We start from the raw sequence: 26,404 nt of genomic DNA on the forward strand, positions 1-26,404 counted from the left end.
AGCCTCGGATTGGCCAGCACTCAAATCAAATCAAATCAAATCAAATTTTATTTGTCACATACACATGGTTAGCAGATGTTAATGCGAGTGTAGCGAAATGCTTGTGCTTCTAGTTCCGACAATGCAGTGATAACCAACAAGTAATCTAACTAACAATTCCAAAACTACTGTCTTATACACAGTGTAAGGGGATAAGGAATATGTACATAAGGATATATGAATGAGTGATGGTACAGAGCAGCATACAGTAGATGGTATCGAGTACAGTATATACATATGAGATGAGTATGTAGACAAAGTAAACAAAGTGGCATAGTTAAAGTGGCTAGTGACATAAGAATGCAGTCGATGATCTAGAGTACAGTATATACATATGCATATGAGATGAATAATGTAGGGTAAGTAACATTATATAAGGTAGCATTGTTTAAAGTGGCTAGTGATATATTTACATCATTTCCCATCAATTCCCATTATTAAAGTGGCTGGAGTTGGGTCAGTGTCAATGACAGTGTGTTGGCAGCAGCCACTCAATGTTAGTGGTGGCTGTTTAACAGTCTGATGGCCTTGAGATAGAAGCTGTTTTTCAGTCTCTCGGTCCCAGCTTTGATGCACCTGTACTGACCTCGCCTTCTGGATGATAGCGGGGTGAACAGGCAGTGGTTCGGGTGGTTGATGTCCTTGATGATCTTTATGGCCTTCCTGTAACATCGGGTGGAGTAGGTGTCCTGGAGGGCAGGTAGTTTGCCCCCGGTGATGCGTTGTGCAGACCTCACTACCCTCTGGAGAGCCTTACGGTTGAGGGCGGAGCAGTTGCCGTACCAGGCGGTGATACAGCCCGCCAGGATGCTCTCGATTGTGCATCTGTAGAAGTTTGTGAGTGCTTTTGGTGACAAGCCAAATTTCTTCAGCCTCCTGAGGTTGAAGAGGCGCTGCTGCGCCTTCTACACGATGCTGTCTGTGTGAGTGGACCAATTCAGTTTGTCTGTGATGTGTATGCCGAGGAACTTAAAACTTGCTACCCTCTCCACTACTGATCCATCGATGTGGATAGGGGGGTGTTCCCTCTGCTGTTTCCTGAAGTCCACAATCATCTCCTTAGTTTTGTTGACGTTGAGTGTGAGGTTATTTTCCTGACACCACACTCCGAGGGCCCTCACCTCCTCCCTGTAGGCCGTCTCGTCGTTGTTGGTAATCAAGCCTACCACTGTTGTGTCGTCCGCAAACTTGATGATTGAGTTGGAGGCGTGCATGGCCACGCAGTCGTGGGTGAACAGGGAGTACAGGAGAGGGCTCAGAATGCACCCTTGTGGGGCCCCCGTGTTGAGGATCAGCGGGGAGGAGATGTTGTTGCCTACCCTCACCACCTGGGGCGGCCCGTCAGGAAGTCCAGTACCCAGTTGCACAGGGCGGGGTCGAGACCCAGGGTCTCGAGCTTGATGACGAGCTTGGAGGGTACTATGGTTTTGAATGCCGAGCTGTAGTCGATGAACAGCATTCTCACATAGGTATTCCTCTTGTCCAGGTGGGTTAGGGCAGTGTGCAGTGTGGTTGAGATTGCATCGTCTGTGGACCTATTTGGGCGGTAAGCAAATTGGAGTGGGTCTAGGGTGTCAGGTAGGGTGGAGGTGATATGGTCCTTGACTAGTCTCTCAAAGCACTTCATGATGACGGAAGTGAGTGCTACGGGCGGTAGTCGTTTAGCTCAGTTACCTTAGCTTTCTTGGGAACAGGAACAATGGTGGCCCTCTTGAAGCATGTGGGAACAGCAGACTGGTATAGGGATTGATTGAATATGTCCGTAAACACACCGGCCAGCTGGTCTGCGCATGCTCTGAGGGCGCGGCTGGGGATGCCGTCTGGGCCTGCAGCCTTGCGAGGGTTAACACGTTTAAATGTCTTACTCACCTCGGCTGCAGTGAAGGAGAGACCGCATGTTTTCGTTGCAGGCCGTGTCAGTGGCACTGTATTGTCCTCAAAGCGGGCAAAAAGTTATTTAGTCTGCCTGGGAGCAAGACATCCTGGTCTGTGACTGGGCTGGGTTTCTTCTTGTAGTCCGTGATTGACTGTAGACCCTGCCACATGCCTCTTGTGTCTGAGCCATTGAATTGAGATTCCACTTTGTCTCTGTACTGACGCTTAGCTTGTTTAATAGCCTTGCGGAGGGAATAGCTGCATTGTTTATATTCGGACATATTACCAGACACCTTGCCCTGATTAAAAGCAGTGGTTCGCGCTTTCAGTTTCACGCGAATGCTGCCATCAATCCACGGTTTCTGGTTAGGGAATGTTTTTATCGTTGCTATGGGAACGACATCTTCGACGCACGTTCTAATGAACTCGCACACCGAATCAGCGTATTCGTCAATATTTCCATCTGACGCAATACGAAACATGTCCCAGTCCACGTGATGGAAGCAGTCTTGGAGTGTGGAGTCAGCTTGGTCTGACCAGCGTTGGACAGACCTCAGCGTGGGAGCCTCTTGTTTTAGTTTCTGCCTGTAGGCAGGGATCAGCAAAATGGAGTCGTGGTCAGCTTTTCCGAAAGGGGGGCGGGGCAGGGCCTTATATGCATCGCGGAAGTTAGAGTAACAATGATCCAAGGTTTTACCACCCCTGGTTGCGCAATCGATATGCTGGTAAAATTTAGGGAGTCTTGTTTTCAGATTAGCTTTGTTAAAATCCCCAGCTACAATGAATGCAGCCTCCGGATAAATGGTTTCCAGTTTGCAAAGAGTTAAATAAAGTTCGTTCAGAGCCATCGATGTGTCTGCTTGGGGGGATATATACGGCTGTGATTATAATCGAGGAGAATTCTCTTGGAAGATAATGCGGTCTACATTTGATTGTGAGGAATTCTAAATCAGGTGAACAGAAGGATTTGAGTTCCTGTATGTTTCCTTCATCACACCATGTCTCGTTAGTCATGAGGCATACGCCCCCGCCACTCTTCTTACCAGAAAGATGTTTGTTTCTGTCGGCGCGATGCGTGGAGAAACCCGTTGGCTGCACCGCATCGGATAGCGTCTTCCCAGTAAGCCATGTTTCTGTGAAGCAGAGAACGTTGCAGTCTCTGATGTCCCTCTGGAATGCTACCCTTGCTCGGATTTCGTCAACCTTGTTGTCAAGAGACTGGACATTGGCAAGAAGAATGCTGGGGAGTGGTGCGCGATGTGCCCTTTTTCGGAGTCTGACTAGAACACCGCCTCGTTTCCCTCTTTTTCGGAGTCGTTTCCTTGGGTCGCTGCATGCGATCCATTCCGTTGTCCTGTTTGAAAGGCAGAACACCGGATCCGCGTCGCGGAAAACATATTCTTGGTCGTACTGATGGTGAGTTGGCGCTGATCTTATATTCAGTAGTTCTTCTCGACTGTATGTAATGAAACCTAAGATGACCTGGGGTACTAATGTAAGAAATAACACGTAAAAAAAACAAAAAACTGCATAGTTTCCTAGGAACGCGAAGCGAGGCGGCCATCTCAGTCGGCGCCGGAAGGATCTCGGGGAGAAGGGCACAATGCAGCACTCCGGCCCGCAAAAGGGTGCATTACGGCCACAAAGTGACGGCGCGGTGAAATTTGAGGCATTATCAAGTGATTGTCAAATTGTGAATGAGAGACTATTGGAGTGTGAACAGCCTGCTCAAAAAAACAAAGCAGAGCTCATACCTTTCAAGCTACTTTTTTCAAATCATCATTAGAGTCTCATCATGCAGCCTTACAATGTATTAAAAATCTAAACATATAGCCCAACGTTTGTAGAACAACTAAAGTTACATTAATAACTGTAAATTAAGCATATAGGAGTACCTATTTCTTTGTTAACCGCTCAACACAGAATAGCCGCATGTGCGCACTCCCTGAAATAATTGAGAAAATATTTATATTTTATTCAGCTTTGTTCAATTGTATTCTACATACTATAAAATAATATAAAATAATGCCACAGAATTATAAGCAAATCCTGTCTGCTAAATGAACTAGTGTAGCCCACAGCCATTTGGCATAGCCACATCAGGGCCTAACATAAGGACAACTCAGAGCATGCTATTCTGTTCTTCTGAAATAGATTACATTTTGTTCATATGCTTCTTTAGACCTGTCTGAAATAAATAATGGATTGGCTTTATTACATGGATTTATTAGACTGTGTGGAAGCCAGGAGATGCTAAATCTGTTTATGTTAATCAATGGTCAATTACCGTGAGACCATTTGCTTGACAATCACCGGCTGACGAAATGTTGTGACCGCGACAGCCCTAGTCTGACTGAACATGGTAAAATGCAGGTGTCAAATGGAAGGCCTGTGTTTGACCCCAGTGCTGTGGAGCTAAATGTGTGTGTGTGCAACTGTGCTTGTGTCCTTGCGTGTGCAAGTGTGTGTGTGTCTGTTCATCACAGCTGCCCTCTCAGCGTTTCCCAGCAGAATGAGTGTGATAATACACCTTAGTGAGGCATCCTGAAAGCATCAGGAAAAAAGCATAAAATGAATGCCCGTGTTCAGATAACAGCAGAACTCTTCTCAGACAAAACATCACAACACTGGTAATTGGCTTCTATAGTAAACAATAGGCCTGAATTCAGCTGAAATTCATAAATGCCACACATTGCCTGATGCATACTCAGAATAAATGCTTGTGAAAGGGCCTGTTTTTGTCCCAGACTTGATGAGACTTGATTGCTAATCTACTCAGACAGCGACACAGGTGTCAGAGCAGGGTTGGGCAGAAACATTACCCTTTAAAGAGTTTGGTTGATTGAATGGTTAGTGTTTTTGACATCATTTAAGTCAGAATGACAAATTACTTCAAAGTCCATTTTGTTCAAATAATTATCACAGGTTCTATCTTTCATTTGAAGGTGTTATTCATATAAAATAGTCGAGGCTGGTCTAAATTATGATCATTATTCAGGCAGTATTTCTGTCATGTGGATTTTTTACATTTTAAAATGTTTATTTCACCTTTATTTAACCAGGTAGGCAAGTTGAGAACAAGTTCTCATTTACAATTGCGACCTGGATTAAGTGTGTTAATCCAAGTGCTGTAAAGCTGATCATATGAAAGAGAGGAATCTGTATGATTAATGAGGGTCATGTGAAATGGAATGGTAGACTAACATTGTCACATAGCAACAATCCCTGTAGAATTCTCAAATGTTGTTTCTATGGATGGAGCTCTGTGGGAAACTGATGTTTATCGTCAATTTGAAGTCCTTATTTCTTTCAGGGATGCAGTCTGTTATAGAATGAAATGGTCTCATTTCAACTGAAGCCTGGTGGAACTCTGAGGTGGAATTGTAGAGGGATGATGTGCTGTAGTAGACTGAATAGTATGTCTCTTTTAGAATATGTCTCAGTGAGGAATGAAGGGGCTGTCACTAGCAAGGTTTTTTTTTTTTTTACACATATCTGTCCTGTGGATGATATAATATTCCTCCCAGACGTCTAGGGGAGAGGGGGTGGGGGAAGGGGGGTTGGGCTCCTGGGAAGCAAAGCCTCAACAGTCGATGTTCGCCACTCAAACACATACAGAGGGACACGCACACACGCAATCATGTTTCAACCATTCGCACACTCTCAAACACACATACACCAGAGTATGTGAGATGAGTTGAGTGGTCGTAAATCCTGCTCATCGTTCTGTTCGAACCACTCCGCTAAAAACCTGCTCCTCGCTCAAAGAAATAAAAAACAGCCGCTCCGAATTCATTCCATTCATTAAAATCGCAATTTAACCAAAACCCATCTATTATTGCGACTACCTGGACCTAACGTTTGGTTTTGAAGTTTTAAAACCAAACCGTACGATTTGAATGAAAAGTATTTTAACCTCTTAAGTCGACCCTCTACTTTTTTGAACATTCTGTTAAAAATCGCGCAACATTTCAGCGCCCTGCTACTCATGCCAGGAATATAGTATATGCATTTGCTTAGTCTGTGTGGATAGAAAACACTCAGACGTTTAAAAAACTGGTTAAATCACTGCTGTGGCTTTACCAGAACGGCATTTACATCGAAAAGCACAGGAAAAACTGATCACTGAAAATGGGAAAATATATCCATGCGCTACTTGAACCCATTGATAAACGTGAACCACAATTAATTGACTGAGGTTGCAGTACCTACAGCTTCCACACGGTGTCTAGAGTCTTCCTTCGAGTTTTTTCTTGGTCAAACACATGCAGGACACCGTATCTCCTTCGGTCTAGGACCGGATATTTTCGTTGAGTTTCTAGCCGGACATTTTTCCAGACGGACAGCTAATGATCTTTACATCGCCTCCTGATGAATTTTATCGCTTATTAACGTTTACTAATACCTAAAGTTGCATTACAAACGTATTTCGAAGTGTTTTGTGAAAGTTTATCGTCGACTTTTTTAATTTAAAAAAATGATGTTACGTTTTGAAACGATGTTTTTTTCGTTTATCACACAGTCTACATATAACGATATCTAGGCTTTATATGGACCGATTTAATCGAAATAAAGACCCAAATAGTGTTTATGGGACATCTAGGAGTGCCAACAAAGAAGATGGTGAAAGGTAATGAATGTTTTCTATTTTATTGTGCGGTTTGTGTAACGCCGAAATGCTAATTATTTTGTTTACGTCCCCTGTGGGTCTTTTGGGGTGTTGCATGCTATCAGATAATAGCTTCTCATGCTTTCGCCGAAAAGCATTTTAAAAATCTGACTTGTTGCCTGGATTCACAACGAGTGTAGCTTTAATTCGATACCCTGCATGTGTATTTTAATGAACTTTTGAGTTTTAACTAATACTATTAGCATTTAGCGTAGCGCATTTGCATTTCCAGAGCTCTAGTTGGGACGCAAGCGTCCCGAGTAGAAGCTACAGGTTAATAAACAACAGGAAAATGTGACTAAGAAGCACTTATAATTTCAACTAGGCTACATGTCGTATTAAACTAACTGTAAATAGGTCAGGAGCCAGACAGGGAGCCTAAGAAGGAAGGAAAATTAATTATTTATTATTATTATTAACTATTATTTCAAGGCTATAGCCGACAAACAAACACATTGTGAAGCATTTGCAAGTGCGACACACTAGGCTGGCAGGGACATTAAGCGCTCAGCATTTAAACAACATTTTGTTGTATCATAGCGTATAAACTACACATATAGGTTGTGATTTACTTAGAATTAAATAGAAATTAAATTTTTAAAAGCCTTATTATGCTCCATCTACAGGGCCTTTGAATTCATTCTTAGAAACATGAGTTTGGCCGGAGTCTGTGGTTTCAGGCCCATGTGATGGTGCCTGGAGAGCAGGCCAGCAGCAGAGAATACACTCTCAGCGCTTCAGGGCCACTGCGGATGCCGAACACCCTTTGGGACGCTCTTGCCAGGCTGGGCAGGGATGTGTAGTCGTTTTATTATATTTCTATAGCTAGGCCTAAAGGATTTGAGGTAAAATGACCCTATCAAAACAGAAAGCTACTTGAAACATGTAAAATGCCAGGCCTATTGGGCCAAAATCAATGTTGGCCTAATGAATAGATAATATAATGAAAATTATTTTTTTGTTTATAAATACTTTGCTACAATGACACACTTAGCTAGCTACCGACCTCCTTCCTTTCTGTTAGCATGAACACATACTAAGTACCCCATCATGCTTTCGGGATACCTGTCTTTTCAGATTCCACAATCATTCTTTACTCCCTCTCTTGCTCTTGGTCCTCATCTTTGTAAATCACCTTGATTTTTCACCTGTGTGTTTTATAAGTTTCTTTATGAAAATATTTAGCCTATTAGGCTCTTGCTAAAGCAAGAGTTTATAGCAGCACACAAGTAGACTACAAATGCATGCTGGGCTGGTCGTGTCCTGAGGTCGTGAAGTGACTGCTATTGGAGAGAAATTGGAGCTGAGAAGGCCGACGCTCCAGCCTTTGGGAAACTCGCGCTCCGCTCTACTCCTCGTTCCACTCCAGCTCCACTCCAGCTCCACTCCTCGCTCCAGCTCCACTCCAACTTCGCTCCACTCCTCGCTCCGCTCTACTCCTCGCTCCGCTCTACTCCTTGCTCTGATTCATCTCCGCTCTGCTCCTCCAGCTCCTCTCCACTCCCCGCTCCGCTCTACTCCTTGCTCCGCTCCATCTCCGCTCTGCTCCTCCAGCTCCTCTCCACTCCTCGCTCCGCTCCACTCTGCTCCTCTAGCTCCTCTCCAGTCCTCGCTCCGCTCCCTCTCCGCTCCGCTCCTCTAGCTCCTCTCCACTCCTCGCTTCGCTTCCGCTCCGCTCTGCTCCTCCAGCTCCTCTCCACTCCTCGCTCCGCTCTGCTCCTCCAGCTCCTCTCCACTCCTCGCTCCGCTCCCGCTCCACTCTGCTCCTCCAGCTCCTCGCTCCGCTCCCTCTCCGCTCCGCTCTGCTCCTCCAGCTCCTCTCCACTCCTCGCTTCGCTTCCGCTCTGCTCTGCTCCTCCAGCTCCACTCCTCGCTCCGCTCCCTCTCCGCTCCGCTCTGCTCCTCTCCACTCCTCGCTTCGCTCTACTCCTCGCTCCACTCCGCTCACACAAACACACACATATACAAACAGGTTCAAGCCCCTAGGAAGCAAACCCTGGAAAGTTGATGTTGAGCACAAATTGAGAACAAATTCCGTCTTACTCACACACTTGCATGGCCACACACTCTCCCAGGGGACGTGGCCTGGAAAGCTGATGTTCACAGTCCAAGGAACATCACTCCTTACTCTCAACATGCTGACAGACTCCCCCAGTACATGTTCAGAATGTCTCGACTGGCTCCCAACACAGTCACACACTCTCTCCTCCTAAAAATGCTGTAATATAATATTATAAAAATACTGTACTACTTTATATGTTTGGGTGGTATCCAGATTTTCATATCGTCATACCGGCCTTCTTTCATACTGGTATTAATGGCTTAGTACACAAGGGAGCGCCAAAAATGCAAAAAAGCCTATTGAGCGTCTATTACCAGAATGCAAACAGTATTATAACAAGTAATAGCATATTTCCGTGACGGCTGTTAGCTAAATATGCTAATTAGCGTGAATGAAAATAAACAAATTGCAAAGACAGGCAATCCAGCTCATAAAGTTATACATATATAGGTAGGAGCTACCAGATGTAATTTTTGGTGACATTTACAGGTGAATGTGAATGATAAAAATGTGTTAATTTGCACAATGTCTATGCATGCTTGTCTGAAGGAAGAACAGTACTGGCTCTGGAGCAGCATGTGTAGGCTACACGCTGTGACTGTCTGGAGTCGCTAGGGCAACAGGCCTGCCTGTCTGCTCAGAGAAGAGGGGGGAGGAGTAAATGAATAACTCATCCAAAGGGCTTTGACTCAAACACGACAGAAAGCTATCACAATATGATGCCCCATCACCTTATTTATTCAGCCACTTATTAGATAACTAACATGTTAAATTTAGGGATTGGGTTAAAGCAGAATTCTACATTTTTCACGCAGGAAGAAAATATATAGCAGATTAGAAACATCTTGCTGTGTTTTGTAAACGCAGATTTAAATGCTTGTTATTGTAATTTCTACTCGGCATCAGACTCATTTTGTGCTTCAGTTGCCCTTCTCCACTGGATGAGAATTCACAAACGGGCATTCTATCAGCAGACAGCACTTTGACTGATGTGGAGCTACTTTTCTCCATCATTCTATCAGCAGACAGCACTTTGACTGATGGGGAGCTACTTTTCTCCATCATTCTATCAGCAGACAGCACTTTGACTGATGTGTAGCTACTTTTCTCCATCATTCTATCAGGAGACAGCGCTTTGATTGATGTGTAGCTACTTTTCTCCATCATTCTATCAGCAGACAGCGCTTTGACTGATGTGTAGCTACTTTTCTCCATCATTCTAACAGCAGACAGCGCTTTGACTGATGTGTAGCTAATTTTCTCCATCATTCTATCAGCAGACAGCGCTTTGACTGATGTGTAGCTACTTTTCTCCATCATTCTATCAGCAGACAGCACTCTGACTGATGTGTAGCTACTTTTCTCCATCATTCTATCAGCAGACAGCACTCTGACTGATGGGGAGTTACTTTTCTCCATCATTCTATCAGCAGACAGCGCTTTGACTGATGTGGAGCTACTTTTCTCCATCATTCTATCAGCAGACAGCGCTTTGACTGATGTGTAGCTACTTTTCTCCATCATTCTATCAGCAGACAGCGCTTTGACTGATGTGGAGCTACTTTTCTCCATCATTCTATCAGCAGACAGAGCTTTGACTGATGTGGAGCTACTTTTCTCCATCATTCTATCAGCAGACAGAGCTTTGACTGATGTGTAGCTACTTTTCTCCATCATTCTATCAGCAGACAGCGCTTTGACTGATGTGTAGCTACTTTTCTCCATCATTCTATCAGCAGACAGCGCTTTGACTGATGTGTGGCTACTTTTCTCCATCATTCTATCAGCAGACAGAGCTTTGACTGATGTGGAGCTACTTTTCTCCATCATTCTATCAGGAGACAGCGCTTTGACTGATGTGTAGCTACTTTTCTCCATCATTCTATCAGCAGACAGCGCTTTGACTGATGTGGAGCTACTTTTCTCCATCATTCTATCAGCAGACAGCGCTTTGACTGATGTGGAGCTACTTTTCTCCATCATTCTATCAGCAGACAGCGCTTTGACTGATGTGTAGCTACTTTTCTCCATCATTCTATCAGCAGACAGCGCTTTGACTGATGTGGAGCTACTTTTCTCCATCATTCTATCAGCAGACAGCGCTTTGACTGATGTGGAGCTACTTTTCTCCATCATTCTATCAGCAGACAGCGCTTTGACTGATGTGGAGCTACTTTTCTCCATCATTCTATCAGCAGACAGCGCTTTGACTGATGTGGAGCTACTTTTCTCCATCATTCTATCAGCAGACAGCGCTTTGACTGATGTGGAGCTACTTTTCTCCATCATTCTATCAGCAGACAGAGCTTTGACTGATGTGGAGCTACTTTTCTCCATCATTCTATCAGCAGACAGAGCTTTGACTGATGTGTAGCTACTTTTCTCCATCATTCTATCAGCAGACAGCGCTTTGACTGATGTGTAGCTACTTTTCTCCATCATTCTATCAGCAGACAGCGCTTTGACTGATGTGGAGCTACTTTTCTCCATCATTCTATCAGCAGACAGAGCTTTGACTGATGTGGAGCTACTTTTCTCCATCATTCTATCAGGAGACAGCGCTTTGATTGATGTGTAGCTACTTTTCTCCATCATTCTATCAGCAGACAGCGCTTTGACTGATGTGTAGCTACTTTTCTCCATCATTCTAACAGCAGACAGCGCTTTGACTGATGTGTAGCTAATTTTCTCCATCATTCTATCAGCAGACAGCGCTTTGACTGATGTGTAGCTACTTTTCTCCATCATTCTATCAGCAGACAGCACTCTGACTGATGTGTAGCTACTTTTCTCCATCATTCTATCAGCAGACAGCACTCTGACTGATGGGGAGTTACTTTTCTCCATCATTCTATCAGCAGACAGCGCTTTGACTGATGTGGAGCTACTTTTCTCCATCATTCTATCAGCAGACAGCGCTTTGACTGATGTGTAGCTACTTTTCTCCATCATTCTATCAGCAGACAGCGCTTTGACTGATGTGGAGCTACTTTTCTCCATCATTCTATCAGCAGACAGAGCTTTGACTGATGTGGAGCTACTTTTCTCCATCATTCTATCAGCAGACAGAGCTTTGACTGATGTGTAGCTACTTTTCTCCATCATTCTATCAGCAGACAGCGCTTTGACTGATGTGTAGCTACTTTTCTCCATCATTCTATCAGCAGACAGCGCTTTGACTGATGTGTGGCTACTTTTCTCCATCATTCTATCAGCAGACAGAGCTTTGACTGATGTGGAGCTACTTTTCTCCATCATTCTATCAGGAGACAGCGCTTTGACTGATGTGTAGCTACTTTTCTCCATCATTCTATCAGCAGACAGCGCTTTGACTGATGTGGAGCTACTTTTCTCCATCATTCTATCAGCAGACAGCGCTTTGACTGATGTGGAGCTACTTTTCTCCATCATTCTATCAGCAGACAGCGCTTTGACTGATGTGTAGCTACTTTTCTCCATCATTCTATCAGCAGACAGCGCTTTGACTGATGTGGAGCTACTTTTCTCCATCATTCTATCAGCAGACAGCGCTTTGACTGATGTGGAGCTACTTTTCTCCATCATTCTATCAGCAGACAGCGCTTTGACTGATGTGGAGCTACTTTTCTCCATCATTCTATCAGCAGACAGCGCTTTGACTGATGTGGAGCTACTTTTCTCCATCATTCTATCAGCAGACAGCGCTTTGACTGATGTGGAGCTACTTTTCTCCATCATTCTATCAGCAGACAGAGCTTTGACTGATGTGGAGCTACTTTTCTCCATCATTCTATCAGCAGACAGAGCTTTGACTGATGTGTAGCTACTTTTCTCCATCATTCTATCAGCAGACAGCGCTTTGACTGATGTGTAGCTACTTTTCTCCATCATTCTATCAGCAGACAGCGCTTTGACTGATGTGGAGCTACTTTTCTCCATCATTCTATCAGCAGACAGCGCTTTGACTGATGTGGAGCTACTTTTCTCCATCATTCTATCAGCAGACAGCGCTTTGACTGATGTGTAGCTACTTTTCTCCATCATTCTATCAGCAGACAGCGCTTTGACTGATGTGTAGCTACTTTTCTCCATCATTCTATCAGCAGACAGAGCTTTGACTGATGTGGAGCTACTTTTCTCCATCATTCTATCAGCAGACAGAGCTTTGACTGATGTGTAGCTACTTTTCTCCATCATTCTATCAGCAGACAGCGCTTTGACTGATGTGGAGCTACTTTTCTCCATCATTCTATCAGCAGACAGCGCTTTGACTGATGTGGAGCTACTTTTCTCCATCATTCTATCAGCAGACAGCGCTTTGACTGATGTGGAGCTACTTTTCTCCATCATTCTATCAGCAGACAGCGCTTTGACTGATGTGGAGCTACTTTTCTCCATCATTCTATCAGCAGACAGCGCTTTGACTGATGTGGAGCTACTTTTCTCCATCATTCTATCAGGAGACAGCGCTTTGACTGATGTGTAGCTACTTTTCTCCATCATTCTATCAGCAGACAGCGCTTTGACTGATGTGTAGCTACTTTTCTCCATCATTCTATCAGCAGACAGAGCTTTGACTGATGTGGAGCTACTTTTCTCCATCATTCTATCAGCAGACAGAGCTTTGACTGATGTGTAGCTACTTTTCTCCATCATTCTATCAGCAGACAGCGCTTTGACTGATGTGTAGCTACTTTTCTCCATCATTCTATCAGCAGACAGAGCTTTGACTGATGTGTAGCTACTTTTCTCCATCATTCTATCAGCAGACAGCGCTTTGACTGATGTGTAGCTACTTTTCTCCATCATTCTATCAGCAGACAGCACTTTGACTGATGTGTAGCTACTTTTCTCCATCATTCTATCAGCAGACAGCACTTTGACTGATGTGTAGCTACTTTTCTCCATCATTCTATCAGCAGACAGCGCTTTGACTGATGTGTAGCTACTTTTCTCCATCATTCTATCAGCAGACAGCACTTTGACTGATGTGGAGCTACTTTTCTCCATCATTCTATCAGCAGACAGCACTCTGACTGATGTGGAGCTACTTTTCTCCATCATTCTATCAGCAGACAGCACTCTGACTGATGTGGAGCTACTTTTCTCCAGTACTTTTCTTGGTGTAGCCAGACTACTTTTCTCCAGTACTTTTCTTGGTGTAGCCAGACTACTTTTCTCCAGTACTTTTCTTGGTGTAGCCAGACTACTTTTCTCCAGTACTTTTCTTGGTGCAGCCAGACTACTTTTCTCCTGTACTTTTCTTGGTGCAGCCAGACTACTTTTCTCCAGTACTTTTCTTGGTGTAGCCAGACTACTTTTCTCCAGTACTTTTCTTGGTGTAGCCAGACTACTTTTCTTCAGTACTTTTGTTGGTGTAGCCAGACTACTTTTCTCAGGTAAAATGCTAGATTAACATTAAGCAAAACATTAGGAAATGTAGCTGGCTACATTCTTACTATGATAAACAGTAGAAATATGATGGACATATATCGTTTTTGATTTAAAAAAATACCTTGCTTTTTCATTGGAAGCTAATTTACTTGTGTCTGCCAGCCAATTAGTGTTGCACTTCTGTTGTCATCTGATGAAAATTAAAGTATTTTCTGCCTAATGTGTTTCATTAATGTATTTTATGTGGAGGAAACTATAGGAGCAAAAAAAAAACGTAACTTTCATTATAAAACGCGACCCCTAATACACAGATGGACCTGCTCCCGTTTTCCCCCGTTATGCTATTTACGAACAAACACATGACTGGCTCAACTGTTCTGGGGAACTAAGCTTGTAAAATAATGCGACAGGTGAAACGAAGAAAGCAATCTGCTTTATCTCCTAACATATTGCGCAATTTGACTGCAGGTATTTACTTAGAAATTAGCTACAGATATACAAATGTATTGAACAACTTCAAAGAAATGGTTTCAATTTATTAATGGTATTGAAAAACGCTCCCGTGGCTATTTCCAAATACCCCGGTATACGGTATATACCAGTGGAGGCTGCTGAGAGGAAGACGGCTCATAATAATGGCAGGAACGGCGTGAATGGAATGGCATGAAACCATGTGTTTGAAGTACCACGAAGTACCACGAGCCCCGTTAAGGTGCTTTTAAAGACTCCTTTCACCACATATCTGCTGTGTTGCTTTCTCCCATCAGCCTTTATATATTTTCTGACATAGATGTATTCATCTGATCTGCTGTTTGTATTCCCAGAACAGCATAATGTTTAGTTGGTCTATCTACAGGTTGTAGAGAGTCTAGCCTGAGGAGACCATGCAGACCATGCAAATTCACCCATTGAAAGTTTGATGTAAAATCAAATCAAATGTTATGTCACATGCACCGAATACAACAGGTACCATGAAATACTTACCGTGAAATACTTACCTACAAGCCCTTAACCAACAATGCAGAGTTTTATTTGCTATTTTATTTGATAGAAAATACAATTAACACATTTAATAGAAAGTAACACACTAAAATATGTCAAAATAGCCTACCTTAGGCCAACAAATAAAAACATTGCTGCCTGCAGGTAGAAAATAAATATCCTATAAATCACATTGGCTTTTCGTGACCTGTCTGCAAGGAACTTCAAACATTGTGTCAACTATCAACTGGTTCCGACCCAATGCTTGCACTATCAAACTTGCAACACTGTTGGACAGTATTCTGGGCCCTCAGAGTTTCCCACACCAGTGAGCTCCGGACAGACACTGCTAAGCTTTGTGCAAGGGATAAGTAGTAATCAGGTAGGTATAACGGAGACACTGAGAGTCAAGGAGGTGCAGATGAAACGTTTAATAAAACAACAAACGTTGACCAAGACAACATAACAGTAGCGTCTACACATAAACACAGGAACAATACTGACTGGGGAAGGAACCTAAGGGAGTGCCAGATATAGGGGAGGTAATAAGTGAGGTAATGGAGTCCAGGTGTGGCTCATGATGACGTGCAGCTGCGAGTAATGATTGATGCCAGGTGTGTGTAATGATGGATCCCAGAACCGGTGGTTAGTAGATCTGCGACCTCAAACGCCGGAGGGGAGGAGACGTGACAGTAGGCCTATTTTAGGATTTTTACACTGGATCAGAGCATTACATTTTTTTTTTGTTGTTATCAAAAGGGAGAGACCTGGAAAGATTTTTCTAACAGGCTACATTGAGCAACTATTTAACTATAGATGTTTAAAAATATATTTAAAAAATACTTTGAGAAGCTCCACAGCTCATTAGTGGTGGTGAAATACTATCAGATCCCCAAATGGGCACATTTATATGCTTACATTTGCAAGTAGGCCAGGTAGCCTAGGCCTACTGCCATGCATAATCAGGTGTGCGTCCTTACACAACATTGACAGGAGTTCTCCAAACAAAAGACACTGAATCAATTGACAAAACTTGTAAATGGAATGCAATAAACCAAAACTTGTTTCTCACAAGTGTAGCAGCATAGGTTGTGCGCTCTGCAAACAACTCCAACAATGAGAACAGTAAAAGACTGGAATAATATTGAATGCATTAAGGGAAATTACTGTAACCAAACAAACATTGTAGATTAGAAATTATGGGGATTAACAGAATGTATTACTGGTGATATGTAATAGGGAATTGATAGACACTAACAATCAAAAAAATCTAGGTTGAAAAACAGCCTACCGACCAAATAATCGATCCGTCGACTAAATGGGGGAAGGTCTAATACACAGGGTATCAGTACCAAGTCAATGTGCAGGGGTACGATGTAATTTAGATAGATATGTACACATGGGCAGGGATAAAGCGACTAGGCAACAGGATAGATAATAAGCAGTAGCGTATGTGATGAGTCAGAGTTAGTGCAGAGTGGGGGCAATGGCTGGGTAGCTATTGGTTAACTACTTAGCCTTTGTATTTTAAGGTTCTGTATTTATTTTCTTAGTCAACCTTGTTCTGTTTCATTGTGTTCTTGAACATAGCCCTGTTTCTTTGTGTTCTTGAATATAGCCCTGTCTTTTATTTTTGTTCATTGATTTCACCTGTGTTAGTTACTCACCTGGTCTCATCAGCTCCTTATTTAGTTCAGTTCATTCTGTTTGTGAGGTGTTGTTCATTTTGACTCTACTAAGCCTTTTCCTAGCTTGTTTGTGAGAACCAGTTATAGCCTTCATTCTTAGTTTTGATTCACTTGCCTGTTTGCCTACCTGTGTATGACAATTGCTTGCCTGTGACCACGATTCCTGCCTTCTGTGAAGGTATAATAAACACCTGCTGTGCTCTGCATGTGAATCTATACCTTTTTCTCCCTGAGTATTCATTACACGTATGGCTTGGGGGTAGAAGCAGTTCAGGGTGCGTCTATGTGACTGTATAACAGGTTCAAACCAGGGTTGGGTCAATTCTGTTTTCAACTCATGCAATTCAGGAAGTGAAAAGTTATTTTTAAACTCATAAATTGAATGTAAATTCTGTACTTATCTCAGACACTAAATCTGTTATATTGTGTTTATTATGACGAAGTGGGTGTATAAACACGTATTACTTACGTAGGCCTTTTAATCCTCCTGGAACATAGTAGACCTTTTAATCCTCCTGGAACATAGTAGACCTTTTAATCCTCCTGGAACATAGTAGACCTTTTAATCCTCCTGGAACATAGTAGACCTTTTAGTCCTCCTGGAACATAGTAGACCTTTTAATCCTCCTGGAACATAGTAGACCTTTTAATCCTCCTGGAACATAGTAGACCTTTTAATCCTCCTGGAACATAGTAGGCCTTTTAATCCTCCTGGAACATAGTAGGCCTTTTAGTCCTCCTGGAACATAGTAGACCTTTTAATCCTCCTGGAACATAGTAGACCTTTTAATCCTCCTGGAACATAGTAGACCTTTTAATCCTCCTGGAACATAGTAGACCTTTTAATCCTCCTGGAACATAGTAGACCTTTTAATCCTCCTGGAACATAGTAGGCCTTTTAATCCTCCTGGAACATAGTAGGCCTTTTAATCCTCCTGGAACATAGTAGACCTTTTAATCCTCCTGGAACATAGTAGACCTTTTAATCCTCCTGGAACATAGTAGACCTTTTAATCCTCCTGGAACGTAGTAGACCTTTTAATCCTCCTGGAACATAATAGACCTTTTAATCCTCCTGGAACATAGTAGGCCTTTTAATCCTCCTGGAACATAGTAGGCCTTTTAGTCCTCCTGGAACATAGTAGACCTTTTAATCCTCCTGGAACATAGTAGACCTTTTAATCCTCCTGGAACATAGTAGACCTTTTAATCCTCCTGGAACATAGTAGGCCTGTCACTTAACATGTTGAAATGTTCAAGTCATTCCTCTTCATCTCGCACGCATTATCGTTTCATCAATAGTCTGAGAAAAATATACAGTATATCTTGCATTTTTCATTTTCTAGATTTCTCTTCACCATGTAAGCAAGCATGATATTAACTGTATCTCTTAAAGGAAGGAAGTTAGACTTGCACAAGAAGAGTACACTCCCTCCTATAAGTATTAAGAAATAACATCACTTGATTCACACTTGAATTTAGTTCAACTGCACCACCAGTACAGGTTTAGGTATCCGTGGATGTTGGCAGGAAGTATGTTTGCAGGGCTTCTCCGCTTTATACCAGGTCTGCTGGCTGCAGTTGTGGTAGTTTTATTTTGTAGAAAGGAGAATGTTTGTGCCTTAGGATCGTCTGTAGAATTGTCCTGCGGTTTGGAAATCCAAGAAACCAGAAGTAAATGTAAAGAATTCTACTGGTTTAACAACGACAACATGAAGAAATGGAAGGACACAACCATTCCGGAGGATCTGATTAAAGACCCAGAGTATGGAGGACATTTGAGACCTGGTGGTGTTGTGGGTTCCGGTCAATATTCCCATACTCTTAATATCAGTGATTTGAGACAGAGGGACTCCGCTGAGTATAAGTTAACTCAGACAACTCAGGATGGCAGAACAGCGAATATGGGACAACTGTTTGTCACAGGTCTGAAGGTAAGGAAGAATCCAGACACTGTGAAAGAGGGACAGAAAGTAACACTGACCTGCAGCACCAAATGTACTCTGAGTGACAACCTCAACCCTGCCTACATCTGGTACAAGAACGGACAACAGCTAATCAACCCAAAAACCCTAAATACTAGCCTGCACCTAGACCCATTCAACATTACGGATGCTGGCAGCTACTCCTGTGCTGTAAATGATATCCGTTCTCCTGCACTATGTGTACTGGATAACAGTTAGGATGTGAGATACACAAACAAGACAATCTGCGTCATAACAGGGTCATCTGTGGACATGCCTTGCACTTGCACATACTCGAGTGGACAGACCATCACACAGACTCTCTGGTCAAAAACTGTGGATCCCAAGGGGAAGCCTGAAGACTTGGAGTATGAGCAGGCCTTTCTCATTGACCTGGCCCGGGTATCCTGGAAGGATATTGACCTCATTCAGTCAGTAGAGAATGCCTGGTTATTCTTTAAAAGTGCTTTCCTCACCATCTTAAATAAGCATGTCCCATTCAAAAAAAATTTGAACCAGGAACAGATATAGCACTTGGTTCACTCCAGACCTGACTGCCCTTGACCAGCACAAAAACATTCTGTGGCGTTCTGCATTAGCATCGAATAGCCCCCGCGATATGTAACTTTTCAGGGAAGTTAAGAACCAATATACACAGGCAGTTAGGAAAGCAAAGGCTAGCTTTTTCAAACAGAAATTTGTATCCTGTAGCACCAACTCCAAAAAGTTCTGGGACACTGTAAAGTCCATGGAGAATAAGAGCACCTCCAACCAGCTGCCCACTGCACTGAGGCTAGGAAACACTGTCCCCACCGATAAATCGACAATAATTGAGAATTTCAATAAGCATTTTTCTAAGGCTGGCAATGATTTCCACCTGGCTACCACTACCCCGGTCAACAGCTCTGCACCCCCCACAGCAACTTGCTCAAGCCTCCCCCATTTCTCCTTCACCCAAATCCAGACAGCTGTTGTTCTGAAAGAGCTGCAAAATCTGGACCCCTACAAATCAGCTGGGCTAGACAATCTGGACCCTCTCTTTCTAAAATTATCCGCCACAATTGTTGCAACCCCGATTACTAGCCTGCTCAACCTCTCTATCGTATTGTCTGAGATCCCCAAATATTGGAAAGTTGCCTTGGTCATCCCCCTCTTCAAAGGGGTGACACCCTAGACCCAAACTGTTACAGATCTATATTTATCTTACCCTGCCTTTCTAAGGTCTTTGAAAGCCAAATTAACAAACAGATTTCGAATCCCACCGTACCTTCTCCGCTATGCAATTTGGTTTCCAAGCTGGTCATGGGTGCACTTCAGCAACGCTCAAGGTCCTAAACAACATCAAAACCACCATCGATAAAAGACAATACTGTGCAGCTGTATTCATCGACCTGGCCGAGGCTTTCGACTCTGTCAATCACCGCATTCTTATTGGCAGACTCAACAGCCTTGGTTTCTCAAATGACTGCCTCGCCTAGTTCACCAACTACTTCTCAGACAGAGTTCAGTGTGTCAAATTGGAGGTCCTGTTGTCCAAACCTTTGACACTCTCTATGTGGGTGCACAGTGTTCAATTCTCGGGCTGGCTCTTTTCTCTGTATATAAGTCGGAAGTTAACATACACTTAGGTTGGAGTCATTAAAACCCTTTTTTCAACCACTCCACAAATTTCTTGTTAAGCTCTCTGGGATATTCGGGACGGTAGCGTTCCACCTCAACAACAGCCAGTGAAAGTGTAGGGCGCCAAATTCAAAACAACAGAAATCCCATAATTAAAATGACTCAAACATACAAGTATTTCACACCATTTTAAAGATAAACTTGTTGTATATCCAGCCACAGTGTCCGATTTCAAAAAGGCTTTACGATGAAAGCACACCAAACGATTATGTTAGGTCAGTACCTAGTTACAGAAAAACACAGCCATTTTTCCAGCCAAAGAGAGGAGAAATAGAGAGAAAATGAATCACTAATCTTTGATGATCTTCATCAGATGACACTCATAGGACTTCATGTTACACAATACATGTATGTTTTGTTCGATAAAGTTCATATTTATATCCAAAAATCTCAGTTTACATTGGCGCGTTATGTTCAGTAGTTCCAAAACATCAGGTGATTTTGCAGAGAGCCACATCAATTTACAGAAATACTCATAATAAACATTGCTAAAAGATACAAATGTTATGCATGGAATTTTAGATCCACTTCTCCTTAATGCAACCGCTGTGTCAGATTTCAAAAAAGCTTAACCGAAAAAGCACACCATGCAATAATCTGAGTACAGCGCTCAGACAACAAAACAAGCCATACAGATATCTGCCATGTTGTGGAGTCGACAAAGTCAGAAATAGCATTATAAATATTCACTTACCTTTGATCTTCATCAGAATGCACTCCCAGGAATCCCAGTTCCACAATAAATGTTTGATTTGTTTGATAAAGTCCATCATTTATGTCCAAATACCTCCTTTTTGCTCGCATGTTTAGTACACAATCCAAACTCATGACGTGCGGGCAGGTCCAGGCGAAAGTTCAGACGAAAAGTCACATTACAGTCTGTAGAAATATGTCAAACGAAGTATAGAATCAATCTTTAGGATGTTTTTTATCATAAATCTTCAATAATGTTCCAACCGGAGAATTCCTTTGTCTGTAGAAATGCAATGGAACTCTCACGTGAGCGCGCGTGATCAGCTCATGCCACTCTTGCAGACCTCTGACTCACTCAGCTCCCATTCCCCCCTCTTTCACAGTAGAAGCATCAAACAGAGTTCTAAAGACTGTTGACATCTAGTGGAAGCCTTAGGAAGTGCAATATGACCCCATAGACACTGTATATTCGATAGGCAATGACTTGAAAAACTACAAACCTCAGATTTCCCACTTCCTGGTTGGATTTTTTCTCAGGTTTTTGCCTGCCATATGAGTTCTGTTATACTCACAGACATCATTCAAACAGTTTTAGAAACTTCAGAGTGTTTTCTATCCACATCTACTAATGATATGCATATATTAGCAACTGGGCCTGAGTAGCAGGCCGTTTACTCTGGGCACCTTATTCATCCAAGCTTCTCAGTACTGCCCCCCAGTCCCAAAGAAGTTAACAAACTATAGTTTTGGCAAGTCGGTAAGGACATCTACTTTGTGCATGACACAAGTCATTTTTACAACAATTGTTTACAGACAGATTATTTCACTTATAACTCACTGTATCACAATTCCATTAGGTCAGAAGTTTACATACACTAAGTTCACTGTGGCTTTAAACAGCTTGGAAAATTTAAAATAAATTATGTAATGGCTTTAGAAGCTTCTGATAGGCTAATTGACACCATTTGAGTCAATTTGAGGTGTACCTGTGGATGTATTTTAAGGCCTACCCTCAAACGCAGTGCCTCTGCTTGACATCATGGGAAAATCAAAAGAAATCAGCCAAGACCTCAGAAAACAAATGGCAGACCTCCACAAGTATGGTTCATCCTTGGGAGAAATTTCCAAATGCCTGAAGGTACCACGTTCATCTGTACAAACAATAGTACGCAAGTATAAACACCATGGGACCACGCAGCCATCATACCACTCAGGAAGGAGGCGCATTCTGTCTCCTAGAGATGAACGTACTTTGGTGCGAAAAGTGCAATTCAATCCCAGAACAACAAAGGACCTTGTGAAGATGCTGGAGGAAACCTGTACAAAAGTGTCTATAGCCACAGTAAAACGAGTACTATATCGACATAACCTGAAAGCCCTCTCAGCAAGGAAGAAACCACTGCTCCAAAACCGCCATAAAAAAGCCAGACTACGGTTTGAAACTGCACGTGGGGACAAAGATCGTACTTTTTGGAGAAATGTCCTCTAGTCTGATGAAACAAAAATAGAACTGTTTGGCCATAATGGACATCGTTATGTTTGGAGGAAAAAGGGTGAGGCTTGCAAGTCGAAGAACCCCATCCCAACAGTGAAGCACGGTGGCAGCATCATGTGGTGGTGCTTTGCTGCAGGAGGGACTGGTGTACTTCACAAAATAGATGGCATCATGAGAAGGAAAATAATGTGAATATATTGAAGCAACATCTCAAGACATCAGTCAGGAAGTTAAAGCTTGGTCGTAAATGGGTCTTCCAAATTGACAATGACCCAAAGCATACTTCCAAAGCTGTGGCAAAATGCCTTAAGGACAACAAAGTCAAGGTATTGGAGTGGCCATCCCTGACCTCAGTCCCATAGAATATTTGTGGGCAGAACTGAAAATGTGTGTGTGAGCAAGGAGGCCTACCAACCTGACTCCGTTACACCAGCTCTGTCAGGAGGAATGGGCCAAACTTCACCCAACTTATTGTGGGAAGCTTGTGGAAGGCTACCTGAAACGTTTGACCCAAGTTAAACAATTTAAAGGCAATGCTACCAAATACTAATTGAGTGTATGTAAACTTTTGACCCACTGGGAATGTGATGAAAGAAATTATTCTCTCTACTATTATTCTGACATTTCACAATCTTAAAATAAAGTGGTGATCCTTACTGAACTAAGACAGGACATTTTTACTAGGATTAATTGTCAGGAATTGTGAGAAACTGAGTTTAAATGTATTTGGCTAAGGTGTATGTAAACCTCCGACTTAAACTGTACGTCAATGATGTCGTTTTTGCTGTTGGTGATTCTCTGATCCACCTCTACGCAGACGACACCATTTTTTATACTTCTGGCCTTTTGGGCACTGTGTTAACTAACCTCCAGATGAGCTTCAATGCCATACAACACTCCTTCCGTGGCCTCCAACTGCTCTTAAATGCAAGTAAAACTAAATGCATGCTCTTCAACCGATCGCTGCCCGCACCTGCCCACCCGTCTAGCATCACTGCTCTGGACAGTTCTGACTTAGAATATGTGGACAACTATAAATACAGGTGTCTGGTTAGACTGTACTCTCTCCTTCCAGACTCACATCCCCAATCCAAAATTAAATCTATTATCTGCTTCCTATTTCACAACAGGCTACAAAATAGCCTCCAACACTCTACTCAGCAAACTGGATGTAGTCTGTCGCAGTGCCATCCATTTTGTCACCAAAGCCCCATATACTGCCCACCACTGCGTCATGTATGCTCTCGTTGGCTGGCCCTCACTACATATTTGTCGCCAAACCCACTGGCTCCAGGTCATCTCTAAATCTTTGCTAGGTTAAGCCCCGCCTTATCTCAGCTCACTGGTCACCATAGCAGCACCCACCCGTGGCACGCGCTCCAACAGGTATATTTCACTGGTCAATCCGAAAGCCAATTCCTCCCTTGGCCGCCTTTCCTTCCAGTTCTCTGCTGCCAATGACTGGAACGAACTGAAAAAATCACTGAAGCTGGAGACTCATCTCCCTCACTAACTTTAAGCATCATCTGTCAGAGCAGCTTACAGATTACTGCACCTGTACATAGCCCATCTGTAATACCTCATCCCCATATTGTTATTTTGCTCCTTTGCACCCCAGTATCTATCTCTACTTGCACATCCATCTTCTGCACATCTATCACTCCAGTGTTTAATTGCTATATTGTAGTTATTTTGCCACTATGGCCTATTTATTGCCTCACCTCCCTAATCTTACCTCATTTGCACACACTGTTCTATTGTGTTATTAACTGTACGTTTGTTTATTCCATGTGTAACTCTGTTGTTTTTGTCTCACTGCTTTGCTTTATCTTGGCCGGGTCGTAGTTGTAAATGAGAACTTGTTCTCAGCTGGCCTACCTGGTTAAATCAAGGTGAATTTTTAAAGATATTTTTTTTAAATACAGCTTGTGTGCAGTACTGCGGAGATAAGGAGACTGACTGCACCCTGAAAGTCACAGAGCTGAGACAGAGGGACTCAGCCAAGTACAGTTTTCGATTTCAAACACAACAGGGGAACTACAATGACCAATTTCAGGTCACTCTGTCTGTCACAGATGTACGTGTAAACGTTAGTCCTGACATTGTCATGAAGGGAGAGGAAGTCCGGATCTTGTTCAAGACTTCCTGCTTTCTGAACCTTAACTCTATTAACTACATCTTCTATAAGGACAGCCCAAACCAACACTGGGGTATATATACCTTGGCCCAGTCAGCAGTGAGGATGCAGGCAGCTACTCCTGTGCATTGGTTGGCCTCGAGAAGGACTGGTCCCTTGCAGCTATGCTCATTGTGAGATATCCTCCAAGGTCCACCACTGTGACAGTCAATAAAATATTGGAAGGTGGTGCAGTGACTCTGACCTGCAGCAGTGATGCCAACCCACCAGTGGAGAAATACACTTGGTACCAAAGGAACGGAACTGAAGTGACGGTTTTACAGGGAGAAACACATTTACACCAGTGTCAGTCTTGGGTACATTGACCAGTACTTCTGGGAGACTAAGAATGAGATTGGAGCTCAGAACTGTACCTGGGACCTGACCACAGATGATAGACCAGTGTCTTGGCTCCTGTACTGGGGGTGGCAACTGTCCTGACTGCTGGAACTCTTCTAGTCCTCAGCTACTACACACTGAACAGGAGAAACCGTGGAGAAAGTGATCTCAGATACACTGAGAGTCCAGTATGTCAGTAAGGATGCCTTGAACGTGGACGTGTGTGAGAAGGAGAGCATAGATCATATCTACGCTGACGCTGCTGAGTTCAATGACATACAGGATGAACCTGATGAGCATGATGACCTACAGGATGACACCTACACAGCCCTTCAGAAAGACCCTCGCCGCTCGGTGTGCGATACTATTCCTAACAGAGAATCACCATAGAACCTGAACTGAAGACCTATGGCAACAAACCAAAGACAGGCCTAACACCTTTTTCCTCTGCTATCACATTGACCTGTGTGTGATGTTTTCCAGACATTGACCTTTAATGTTTGAGTTTATGCTGGACTTGAATAAGCGTGCTGAATTGTTTTGCTGTTGGCTACTGCTATTATAAATTGTGTTAGATTATTTGGTTTTAGAGTTGATTGTTGCTTACTACACAAGATGAGGTTGAAAGAAATGTCATCAAATCACATGCATGTATTCCTATTCTTTATATTAAGTGAAATATATTCAAATATACCATTAGTGATTGCCACTTTCCTAATTACTGCTCATACTCTGGTAATTCTCTTTAATAAAACAATTGAAGCTTGTAGATCAGGCAATAACCAAAGCTATTCTATAGCTAAGATAACTAGGAATACATCAGCAATCGTGCAGACCTTTCAGTATTGTTAATATAATACTAAGGTGTTTCTAAGTCAATGAAATTTCAATAAATGTTTGCTGTATGGTTTATTAGCATACTGTAGTACTCTTCACATAGTCATTTAATTGATGGCAGTTTTTTTATTAGCAGCTACACACACACACACACACACACACACACACACACATATGTACACACATACAAAAATATTGTCCCTAACTGACATATTTGACCAATAACAAACATACCATTTTGAAACTTCAGAATCTGTTATGAATACATGACATTTCAGAGTACATTGAGGGAGTTACTACCTTCAATAAATACAAAAATACATTTTGTATGAGGTTTTCATCAGACCGATATACACTCACCACGCCCACCTCCCAGTACCAACTACCATACTGCAAGCTAATTGGTCACCTATCACAATACACTGCACCAGCCCTTTTCCTGTATGGCCTACATTTTTACTGCAGCCACTCTGAAATGTCAGCAGTGTTCTATAAATATCAGAGAGGGGAGAGGAACACACTCAGTCAGAGCA

At 42.8% G+C, this 26,404-nt stretch overlaps 1 protein-coding gene and 1 long non-coding RNA gene across 3 annotated transcripts in view; one reads left to right on the forward strand and one right to left on the reverse strand.

The window, feature by feature from the left end:
* LOC115134998 (heterogeneous nuclear ribonucleoprotein L-like) overlaps positions 1-26,404 on the forward strand; it is a 77,242-nt gene that overhangs the window by 19,649 nt on the left and 31,189 nt on the right. The window lies entirely within an intron of this gene.
* Positions 3,866-18,114, reverse strand: LOC135573665 (uncharacterized). Its single transcript, XR_010464821.1, has 2 exons — positions 17,157-18,114; positions 3,866-8,801 (listed from the first exon to the last, which is right to left on the reverse strand). It is a non-coding gene; the product is annotated as an uncharacterized LOC135573665 (long non-coding RNA).

This window comes from Oncorhynchus nerka, linkage group LG10 (assembly GCF_034236695.1).
Source record: "Oncorhynchus nerka isolate Pitt River linkage group LG10, Oner_Uvic_2.0, whole genome shotgun sequence".
Classification (NCBI taxonomy): domain Eukaryota; kingdom Metazoa; phylum Chordata; class Actinopteri; order Salmoniformes; family Salmonidae; genus Oncorhynchus; species Oncorhynchus nerka.